This window comes from Rattus rattus, chromosome 4 (genome assembly GCF_011064425.1).
Source record: "Rattus rattus isolate New Zealand chromosome 4, Rrattus_CSIRO_v1, whole genome shotgun sequence".
NCBI lineage: Eukaryota > Metazoa > Chordata > Mammalia > Rodentia > Muridae > Rattus > Rattus rattus.
This window is the reverse complement of record NC_046157.1, coordinates 43,010,829-43,023,491: the sequence shown is the minus strand read 5'-3', so window position 1 is coordinate 43,023,491 and position 12,663 is coordinate 43,010,829.

Genomic DNA, 12,663 nt, shown 5'->3' with positions numbered 1-12,663 from the left:
TACAGAAGCTTTGCAGTTTTATGAGGTCCCACTTGTTGATTCTTGATCTTAGAGCACAAGCCATTGGTGTTTTGTTCAGGAAATTTTCCCCACTGTCCATATGATTGAGGCTCTTCCCCACTCTTTCTTCTACTAGTTTAAGGGTATTTAGTTTGATGTGGAGGTCGTTGGTACTTTAGACTGAAGCTTTGTACAGGCGATATGAATGGGTCAATTTGCATTCTTTCTTCATGCTGACCTCCAGTTGAACCAGCGCCATTGTTGAAAATGCTATCTTTTATCCACTGGATGGTTTTATCTCCTTTGTCAAAGATCAAGTGACCATACATGTGTAGGTTCATTTCTGGCTCTTCAATTCTATTCCATTGATCTACCTGCCAGTTTCTCTACCAATACCATACAGTATTTCTCACTATTGCTCTGTAATACTGCTTGAAGTCAGGGATAGTGATTCCCCCAGAAGTTCTTTTACTGTTGAGGATAATTTTTGCTACCCTGTTTTTTTGTTTGTTTGTTTGTTTTGTTTTTTGTTTTGTTTTTGTTTTTTGTTATTCCAAATGAATTTGCAAATTTCTAACTCTATGAAGAATAGAGTTGGAATTTTGGTGGGGATTGCATTGAATCTGTAGATTGCTTTTGGCAAATGGTCATTTTTACTATATTAATCCTGCCAATCCATGAGCATGGGAGGTCTTTCCATCTTCGAGATCTTTTCAATTTCTTTCCTCAGAGACATGAACTTCTTGCCATCCTGATCTTTTTCTTGCTTGGTTAAAGTCACACTGAGGTATTTTATATTATTTGGGACTATTGTGAAGGGTGTCATTTCCCTAATTTCTTCTCAGCTTGTTTATCCTTTGAGTACAGGAAGGCTACTTATTTGTTTAAGTTAATTTTATACCCAAACACTTTGCTGAAGTTGTTTATCAGGCTTAGTAGTTCATACTACTAAGTGACCTTTTGAGGTCACTTAAGTATACTATCTTATCATCTGCAAATAGTGATATTTTGATTTCTTCCTTTCCAATTTGTATCCCTTTGACCTCCTTTTATTGTCTGATTGCTCTGGGTCGGACTTCAGTTTACTATGTTGAATAAGTAGGGAGAGAGTGGGTAGCCTTGTCTAGACCCTGATTTTAGTGGGGTTGCTTCAAATTTTTCTTATTTAGTTTGATGTTGGCTACTGATTTACTGTATATTGCTTTTACTATGTTTAGGTATGGGCCTTGAAATCCTTATCTTTCCAAGACTTTTAACATGAAGGGGCGTTGAATTTTGTCAAATGAGATGATCATGTTGTTGTTTTCTAGAGTGTGTGTATTTAGTGGATTACATTGTTGGATTTCCGTATATTGAACCATCTCTGCATCCCTGGGATGAAGCCTACTTGAACAAGATGGATGATTCTTTTGATGTCTTCTTAGATTCAGTTTGGGAGAAATTTATTGAGTATTTTTTTCCATAAATATTCATAAGGGAAACTGGTCTGAAGTTCTATTTCTTTGTTGGTTCATTGTGTAGTTTAGATTTGCATAATTGTGACTTCATGGAGGAATTGGGTAGTGTTCCTTCTGTTTCTATTTTGTGGAATATTTTGGAGAGTACTGGTATTAGGTTTTCAATGAAAATCTGGTAGAATTTTGCACTAAACCCTTGTGGTCCTGGCCTTATTTTGGTTTGAAGACTTTTAATAACTGCTTGTATTTCTTTAGGAGTTATGGGACTGTTTAGATGGTTTATCTGATCCTGATTTAACTTGATACATGGTATCTGTCTAGACAATTGACCATTTCATTCAGATTTTCTAGTTTTGTTGAGTGTAGACTTTTTTAGTAGGATCTGATGATTTTTCTGAATTTCCTCAGATTCTGTTGTTATGTCTCCCTTTTCATTTCTGATTTTGTTAATTTGGATACTCTCTGTGTGCCTTCTGGTTAGTTTGCCTAAAAGTTTATCTATCCTGTAGATTTTTCAAACAACCAGCTCCTGGTTTTGTTGATTCTTTGTATAGTTCTTTTGTTTCTGCTTGGTTAATTTCAGTACCGAGTTGATTATTTTTTGCCCTCTACTACTCTTGGGTGTATTTGCTTCTTTTTGTTCTAGAGCTTTCAGGTGTGCTGTCAAGCTGCTAGTGTATGCTCTCTCCAGTTTCTTCTTGGAGGCACTTAGAGCTATGAGTTTTTCTCTTAGCACTGCTTTCATTGTGTTCCATAAGTTTGGGTATGTTTTGCCTCTGTTTTTATTAAATTCTAACAAAGTCTTTAATTTCTTTCTTTATTTCTTTCCTGACCAAGTTTTCACTGAGTAGAGCATTGTTCAGCTTCCACATCTATGTGGGCTTTTTGTCCTATTTGCTGTTATTGAAGATCAACCTTATTCTCCAGTGGTCTGTTTGGATGCATGGTATTATTTCAATCTTCTTGTATTTGTTGAGGCATGTTTTGTGATCAATTATATGGTCAGTTTTGGAAAAGGTACCATGAGGTTCTGAGAAGAAGCTATGTTCTTTTGTTTTTTAGGATAAAATGTTCTAGGATATCTGTTAAACCATTTGGTCCATAACTTCTGTTAGTTTCTCTTTCTCTCTGTTTACTTTCTGTGTCCATGATCTGTCCATTGCTGAGAGTGTGGTGTTGAAGTCTCCCACTATCAGTGTGTTCAATACAATGTGTGTTTTGAGCTTTAGTAAGGCTTCGTTTATGAACGTAGGTGCCCTTGCATTTGGAACATAGATATTCAGGACTAAGAGTTCATTCTGGTGGGTTTTTCCTTTGATGAATATGAAGTGCCCTTCCTTATCTTTTTTATAACTTTTGATTGAAAATCAATTTTATTTGATATTAGTATGGTTACCCCAGCTTGTTTCTTGGACCATTTGATTGAGAAGTTGTTTTCAGCTTTTCACTCTGAGGTAGTGTCTGTCTTTGTCACTGAAATATGTCTCCTGTGTGCAGCAAAATGCTGGGTCCTCTTTATGTATACATTCTGCCTTTTATTGGAGAATCGAGTCCATTGCTGTTAAGAGATATTAAGGAATAGTGATTGTTGTTTCCTGTTATTTTTGTTGTGAGAGGTGGAATTATGTTATGTGACTCTCTTCTTTTGGGATTGTTGCAAGATTACTTCCTTGCTTTTTCTATGGTGTAGTTTTTCTCCTTGTGTTGGAGTTTTCCATCTATTATCTTTTATAGGGCTGGATTTGTGGAAAGATATTGTGTAAATTTGATTTTGTCATGGAAAATCTTGCATTCTCAATCTATCTTAATTGTTAGTGTTGCTGGATACAGTAGACTGGACTGGCATTTGTGTTCTCTTAGGATCTGTATGACATCTGCCAGGATCTTCTGGCTCTCATAGTCTTCGTTGAGAAGTCTGGTATAATTCTGATAGGTTTGCCTTTATAAATTACTTGACTTTATTCCCTTACTGCTTTTAATATTCTTTCTTTGTTTTGTGCATTTGGTATTTTGACTATTATGTGATAGGAGGATTTTCTTTTCTGGTCCAATCTATTTGGAATTCTGTATGCTTCTTATATGTTTTGGTCATATTGGTCTGTGCCAGTACCCTCATCCATAACCACACATAGTTGGTCTCTCTCACCTTTGCCACCCCACTAGCCACTAATCCCAAAATAGACATACATTCCATTTCCTTTTGCAACATAGCCAGACATTTAACCATGTGGATCTCTATTTTTGAGTGTGAATTCAAATCACAAACAGCTTTTCCTTTCTAATTTGTATACCTTACAGTTCTATTACTTCTCTAGCTAAAATTTCAAGTACTATATTGAATAGGTATTGAGAGAGGAGATGACCTTGTCTTACTCCTGATTTTAGTAGAATTGCTTTGAGTTTCTCTCCATTTAATTTAATATTGGTTTTATTCTTGCTGGAAATTATCTTTGTCATGTTAAAGAATGTCCCTTATATCCCTAAACTCTCAAGGACTTTTATTATGAGGGGGTGTTGGATTTTTTCAAAGTCTTTTTTGATATCTAATGAAATGATTATATGTTTTTCCTTTCATTTTATTTATATAGTGGATTAGATTTACTAATTTTCACATGTTAAGCCAGTCCTCTCTCTAGGATAGAAACCTACTTGATCATGATAGATGGCCTTTTTGTTGTGTTCTTAGATTCAATGTTTGAGTATTTTATTGAGTATTTTTTCATTCATATTCATAAGAGAAATTGGTCTAAAATTCTTTTTGTTGAATCTTTATTGGTGTGGTTATCAGAGTAACTGTGGCTTCATGAAATTAATTAGTCAATATCCCTTCTATTTTTGTTATTTTAAATAATTTGATGAATATTAGCATTAACTTTTCTTTGAAAGTTGGTAGAATTCTGCTTAAAATCTGTCTGACCCTGGGTTTTTCCTGGTTGACAGACTTAATGCTTCTATTACACTTGGACTATTTAAATTGTTTACCTGACCTTGACTTTCTTTTGATAAGTGGTATCTACCTAGAAAATTATCTATTTCTTTTTCAATTTTAGGGAGTACTGCTTTTTAAAGTATGTCCTATGGTTCTCTGGAATTCCTCAGTGTATTTTATGTACCCCTTTTCATTCTTGGTTTATTAATTTGATTATTCTCTCTCTGCTTTTTGGTTAGTTTGGTGTGGAGAAATTCTGCTAATTACCATTGTCTAGAATGCCTTCTAAGCTCAGTGCAAAATGACACACTCCCTTTATCAGCAGGGCTTATCTTTATTTGAACTTGTCTGTGGAGAACTAAACCTCCAACACTTTACCCATTAATGTCAAGTTGTTTTGGTTAAATTACAGGTTCAGCTACTTTTTTTCCTGATAAGAACTGGATCAGGCTGCTATGCTAGTGAGGCATCTCAGCACCTTAGCCTTCAGCTAATGATCTCTCCCCACCCTGGATATTACTACTTCCTTCCCCCAAATCCTAGAACGTCATCACATATACACAATGGGATACTATTCAGCTATTAAAAATAAGGACATCATGAATTTTGCAGGCAAATGGAAGAACTAGAAAATATCATCCTGAGCAAGATAACCCAGACCCAAAAGACATGCATGGTATGTCCTCACTGATAATACATTGATATTAATCAAAATGTACAGAACATTCATGACACAACTCACAGACCTTGTGAAGTTTAACAAGGAAGGCCCAAGTGAGGATGCTTCAATCCCACTTAGAAGGTGGAACAAAATAATCACCCTCCATGGAGAAACCAAGATATTCCATGACAAAACCAAACTTAAACAATGTCTTTCCACTAGCCACCCTACAGGGGCTTCTGAAAGGAAAATTCCATCCCAATGAGGCAAACTACACTCAAGAAAACACAAGAAATAATTTCACACCTTTAAAACTGAGAGAAAACACACACACACACACACACACACACACACACATTACCACAAAAATACCAAAAAAACAGGACTTAAAAATCATTGGTCATTAATATTTCTCAACATCAATGAACTCAATTCCCCAATAAAAAGACACAGGCTAGAGTGGGTGCATAAACAGAATCCAACATAGAATCCATCATTCTGTTTTACACAAGAAACACATTTCAGCAACAAAGAACATTACTTAACATTACTTAAGAATAAAGGGGAACAACAAGGTGTTCCAAGCAATTGGATCAAGAAACCAGCTGGAATAGCCATTCTATATCCAATAAAATAGACTTTTAACCAAACTTATGGGGCATGATGAAAGTAGTGTTAAGAATCAAGTTTATAGCAGTAAGTGCCTTCATAAAGAAACTGGAGTGCTCTCATACTACATACTACAAGTTAAAAGTACATATGGAAGCTCTAGAAAAAAAAAAGATGCAAACGACTAAAATTAGACAGCAGGAAATAACTGAACTCAGGGCTAAAATCAGTTAGAATAAAAAAGAACAATATAAAGAATAAAGAAAACCAACAGCTTTTTTTTTGAGAAAATCAGCAAGATAGACAAAACTTTAGCCAAACTAACTAAAAGCAGTGGATAAATAGAGAACCCAATTTAACAAAATCAAAAATAAAAAAGGTCAGGCACATAACAAGAGACACTAAGAAAATACAAAGAATTATTAGGTCTTACTTCAAAAGCCTCTACTTCATGACACTGTAAAATCTAAATGAAATGAATGATTTTGTAGACAGATAGGAATTACTAAAGGTAAATAAAGATCAGTTAAACTATGTGAATAATCCTATAAATTCTAAGGAAATAGAAGCACTCATTCAAAGTCTCTCAACAAAAAAAAAGCAGATGCTTTTAGTGAGGAACTCTACCTACCAGACATTCAAAGAAGAATTAATACCAATACTCAACAAACTAGTCCACACAGTAAAAATAGAAAGGACATTGCCAAACTCATTCTATGAGGTCACAGTCACCCTGACACCTAAGTCACACAGAGTCAACAGCAAAAGAGAATTTCATACCAATTTCTCTTAGGAACATTGATACAAAAATATTCAATAAAGTACAAACTGATTGCAAGAACACATCAAAGACATCATCCACCATGATCAAGTAGGCTTCATCCTAGTTGGTTAAATATATGAAAATACATGGGTGATTCAATACATAAAAATACATAAATGCAATCCACTATATTAACAAACTGAAAGAAAAAAATCACACGATCATCTCATTAGATGCTGAAAAAAGATTTTGACAAAATCCAACACCCCTTCATGTTAAAAATCTTAGAGAGATCATGGATAGTAGATACATATTTATGTCCAATAAAGGCAATATACAGCAAGCCAATAGCCAACAACACATTAAATGTAGAGAAACATAAAGCAATTCCACTAATATCAGGAACAAGACAACGCTGTTCACTCTTCCTATCTCTTCAATTTAGTATTTGAAGTTCTAGCTAGATCAATATGACAACTAAAGAAAATTGGGGGTACAAACTGGAAAGTAAAAAGAATCATTATTTGCAAATGATATGTATGATAGTATACATAAGTGACCTCCAAAACTCGCCAGAGAACTCCTACAGCTCATAAACAGCTTCAGCAAAGTGGTTGGCTACAAAATTAACTCAAAGAATAGAAGAAGGAGATACGATACCATTTATAATAGCCACAAATAATATATAATATCTTGCTGTAACCTAATGTAACCAAGCAACTGAAAGACCTGTATGACAGAAACTTTAAGTCTCTGAAAAAAAGAAATTGAAGAAGATATCAGAAGACAGAAAGATCTCTCATGCTCATGGATTGGTAGGATTAACATAGTAAAATGACCACCTTACCAAAAGCAATCTAGAGATTCAATGTCATTCCCATCACAATTCCAACACAATTCTTTACAGACCTTGAAATAACAATTCTCAACTTCATATGGAGAAAAACAGGATAGCTAAAACAATGCTGAATACTAAACGGTCTTCTGGAGGCAACACCATCCCTGAGCTCAAGCTATACTATAGATCAATAATAATAAATGGATGAAGCAAAGAAGTGCAAGCTGACAGGACGTGGATGTAGATCTCACCTGAGAGACACAGCCAGAATACAGCAAATACATAGGCAAATGACAGCAGCAAACCACTGAACTGAGAACGGGACCTCTGTTGAAGGAATCAGAGAAAGGACTGAAAGAGCTTGAAAGGGCTTGAGACCCCATATGAACAACAATGCCAACCAACCAGAGCTTCCAGGGACTAAGCTACTACCCAAAGACTATACATGGACTGACACTGGGCTCCAACCTCATAGGTAGCAATGAATAGCCTAGTAAGGGCACCAGTGGAAGGGGAAGCCCTTGGTCCTGCCAAGATTGAACCCCTAATGAATGGGATTGTTGGGGAGAGGGTGGTAATGGGAGGAGGATGGGGAGGGGAACACCCATATAGACGGGGAGGGGGAGGGGCTGGGGGATATTTGCCTGGAAACCGGAAAAGGTAATAACAATTGAAGTGTAAATAAGAAATACTCAATTTAATAAAGATGGAGAAAAAATTGATGCTGCTTACTATTTCACTAATTTCTATAAGTAGAAAATTAAACATAGAAGTCAATATATTGACAGATTGAAATAAAATGTAATTAAAAAAAAAACGAAAACAAACAAACAAACAAAAACCCTGCATGGTATTGGTGTAGGAACAGACAGGTTGATCAATGCAATCAAATCAATGTCCCTGAAATATACTCATTTACCTACTGACACTTGATTTTCAACAAAAAAATCAAAACCATACAATAGAAAAAAGAAAGAATTGTCAAAAATGGTTTTGGTCTAACTGCCACAACTGAGAATAGTTCTAACTCAAGACCCAGCTATATCTGTAAGATGCTACATCCCAAAAGGATACTCAATCAACTCTGTTCATAGAAGCTTTACTCATAATAGTCAGAAACTGGAAACAACCTAGATGTCCCTCAACTGAAAACATGGATAAAGAAATGTGGTTCATTTACATAATGGAATACTACTTTGCTATTAAAAGCAAGGACATCATGAATTTTGCAGGCAAATGGATAGATCTAGAAAAGATCATCCTAAACAAACAAAAAAATCATTCTGAGTGATATAACTCAGACCCAAAGGATATGCATGGTATGTACTCATTTATATGTGGATATTAGCCATAAAACACAGGATAATCATGTTATAATACACAGACCCATAGAAGCCAAATAACAAGTGAGGGGGTGGTAGAGTCTCTCTCAAGGGAATAAAACAGATATGAGAGGTGAATGGAAAGAGGGAACTGTGTAGGAAAGTGGATAGGAAGGGGAGGAGGGCAGGGAGAGCAGGTGTAAGGAGAACAGAGAAGAGAGAACATAAATCTGTGGTGGAGGAACCATCTCTAGGACATGACAGAGACCTGGGATGGGGGAGACCCCAGGGTGTCTATGGAGGTGACTCTAACTGAGATTCCTAGCAGCTGAGGATATAGATCCTCATTTGGTCACTTTCTGTAGCCAGGCAGGACCCCCAGTGGAAGGATAAGGACAGCAACCTACCCACAAAATGTGTCCTGCCTACTAGATTTGCAGGAACAAAGATAGAGCCTAGATGGAAGGGATGGCTAGTCAATGACTGGCCCAAATCGAGACCCATCTGATGAGCAAGAACCAATCCTTGACACTGTTAATGATACTCTGTTATCCTTGCAGACAGAAAGAAGTCTAGCATAACTGTCCTCTGAGAGACTCCACCTATCAACTAATGGAAAGAGATGTAGAGACCCACAGCCAAACATTAGATGGAGCTCAAGGAGTCTTCTTAGAGAATTGGAAAGAATGAGGGACCTGAAAATAACAGGGATTTCACAGGAAGACCAACAGAGTCATTAACCTGAACACATGGGGGCTCCCAGAGACTAAACCAGCAAACAAAATTTGAGTACAGGCTGAACCTAGACCCCCACCCCCACAAATGCAGCAAACGTGCAAGTTGGTCTTCATGTAGTTCTCTCAACAACTGGAATGGAGGCTGGAATGGGGGCTATCCTTAAGGGAGTATGTTGCCTGCCTATGGATCCTGCTTTTCTAACTAGGCTGTCTTGTCTGGCCTGAGTGGGAGATGGTGCCCCTAGTACTGAAATGACTTGACATGCATAGGGGAAAGGGAAGTTAGGGGCCTGTGAGGGGGCTCCCATTCTCTAAGGAGAAGGGGAAGGGTCATGGGGGAGGATCTGCCTGATTGGGTACTGGGAGGAGAGGGTTTGATACTATAATGTAAGGTGAATAAATAAATGAATTTTTAAAAGATGCTTATTCCTCCCTAACAAGAGGAACAACTAAAGAAAAGTTCTATTTGGATGCTTGTTTCTCCCTAATAATAGGAATAACTAAAAGTTTTGAATCCTTGTTTCTTTTAATAACAGTATTAAATAAGGAATAACAGTATTTTCTTCCCTAATAACAAAAACAACTAAAAGAATGTTCATGCTTTTAACCCAAGATTTTTTTCTTGAGACTCTACAAGGACACAAAGATATATATATCTACTGCTTTTGAAAATTCTCTTAAACTTTAGAGAATCATCTTGGGGCCACCCCTCACCAGTCAAACAAACTACATTAATAGCTACTGTTTAATCTTTAATTAATAAAAATAAGAATATGTTTAGGCCATTATTTTTTCACAGACAACCTGTTACTGACTACTCTGTATACATAATGGCATTTGCCTTCTTAGCTACCTTAAGTAAAAGTGATAAATGATCCTTTCCTCTGTTTTCCTTAATGTAACACAGGTGACTTTCCACTTAAAGGATGCCAGACTAGGATTAAGCTTCCTCTAATGCCTACTCATTACCTACCTTTCCCTTAGGTCTATAATAATCCATCACCAATGTGCTGTCAAACTATTACAGAAGCAATGTATGCATTATCCCTATCTTCTTTTGGTGTAAAAGCAGTGTGTGTATGTGTGTGTGTGTGTGTGTGTGTGTGTGTGTGTGTGTGTGTGTATCCCCACACAGACCTCCTGTCATGGTTCTGTACCCCTGCTGTGACTACTCCCCAGGGTTATCTCTATGATAAAAGGAAGGCAGCACTGTTGTTGCAGGTCAGATGGAGATTCACCCACCATCTTTCGTGGATATGCTGAGGCGTAGGATGATGTCATACAGGTGAGGCAGGTGCAAGACAGAATGAGGCCTGTTATTGGGCAAGAAGGAAAAATGGGTGGGAGAAAAGTTTTAGAGAGAAGGAGGAGGAGGAGACTGAGTGATAGAGGACAATGAAAGAACATGGAGGCTGACGTTAAGATTCCACTCTGTGTATTTACAGGTTGTTTTGAATATTCTTAAGGGATGGATGTGTACAGGGCTTTGTATGTTTAGGTGGGCAATTATATCTCATCAATTGGATCAAAGGTTATTGTGTTGTGTGTTCTTACTTGTGGAGAATTGAGTTTGGGAGAGTGTGTGGTGGCAGAGATACTGGACCGCCACGGAGTTGGGATGTGTGTTTCTGGCAAGATATCTACCAGGTATCTTGGGGCACTGTGGTGCCAGATCTAGTGGGGGGGGAAAGACAGCCATTTCTATAATTTTACAACAATTGATGGCACCTAACGGGGCAAGAATCCCACTAGTAATCCTAAGTGTTGAGAAAGTTTAATTTCTAAGTAAGAGGAGGCCCCGCCATGTTGAGTCATTCTGATGTCTCTGGCGTGAATTTAAGCAAAAAACAGCAACAGCCTGGGCTGGCAGGCTGTAGGTCCCCTGCTGAGTGATAAGTAGTTATATATAGCTCAGAGAGTTAGAGATAAAAGCTGCTTTTTAAAGAAAGTCTTTCAGGATACTCATATTCCTTCTAACATGTGCTCCATGGGAATTTTGGGTTGAAATCCTACTTAGACAAGCTACTTCTTAATGACATGTATTATTAAAAGGTGATTTGTTTATTTTTAAGAAGAGAGTACAAGAGATTACCCGAATCATTAGGATTTTTCACCGTCGGTTCAAAACTTAGATAGGGAGAGTTATCATGACTCCAAGTGAAATTGTGATATTTGAAGTTGTTGGGTTAAGTAAAAATCTGTGGCTCCAGGTAGAGAGCTTAACAGAATGATATATTTTGAGGCTAAAGTCCTGGTTTGATAAATTGCTTATTGATATTGAATTGATAGAAATTATTTAGTTTGTTTTATGAATTATACTGCTAAAGGCCATATGGCTCGTTGATGTAAGCTAAGCGATGAGCGAGGGTTTGTCGTTAATTTTTATATTTACCACAACAGTTTCTCTTAACATGGGTTCCACGGGAATTTTGGGTTAATTTCCTGATATGACAGAGTACAAAGGCCTATCAGGCTCATTGTTTAACACTATTGTTTAGCTTACTTCCTTTTTAAAAATTGTTTAATCTTCATAATAGGTGTGTCTTTGAGTTTTATGGTTATATTATTATTCTGGGAGAGAGTGCAAGATACAAGCTTTTCTCATTACAGACTAAGGATCACAGTATTCTGGGGAAAAGGTTTTGTTTTAGTGTTTTGAAAAAGTATGATTAGTCTTTGGAAACCTCAAGAGTCATACTGGTCAGATTTGAGAGAGGGAGACTGCCTGAAAAACTAGATTCAAGAGAATCAAACAAAAAGATTCTAAACATTCGTCTTGAGAGTTGTATTTTATAGAGTGTGCCTACTTAGATTCCTGGTCTCAAGGCCTTTCAGCTGGGTTCAATCAGTATACATCTGGCTACAACATTTGCTTCATTCTTCCTACCTCTTACCCCCAAGGATATCTCAACGCCCATGTACAGCTTGAAGAAGTTATAGAAGAGTCATCACCCCAATTCCCTGGACTTTTGGGGGGCTGAAAGTGGTTATTCTAAGGTTGTTTTATGAGAAATCTAGAAATGGTTGTAATTTAACCATTACATTACATTAGGAATTAGCTAGATTGAGTTGTACAGTCATAGTCTCATTTGGTAATAAGATAAAATCATATCTTTTTGCTTTGGTATAGAATTTATTTGTCAAAACGTTTAAAAGTACAGGGTTTAAGCCAGTCCTTCCATTGATGTCATTAGAAACTTGTTGATTAGGGCATGTGAGTTGGGGCCAAATAGCAAAATTAATGGCTCTTAGTTTGTAGAAAGTACTTTCAAAGATAATATTTAAGGTATGAAGACAAAAGTCTAGATTACTTTATATAGGTAGATGTTTTTCAAAAAAGTCAGAAA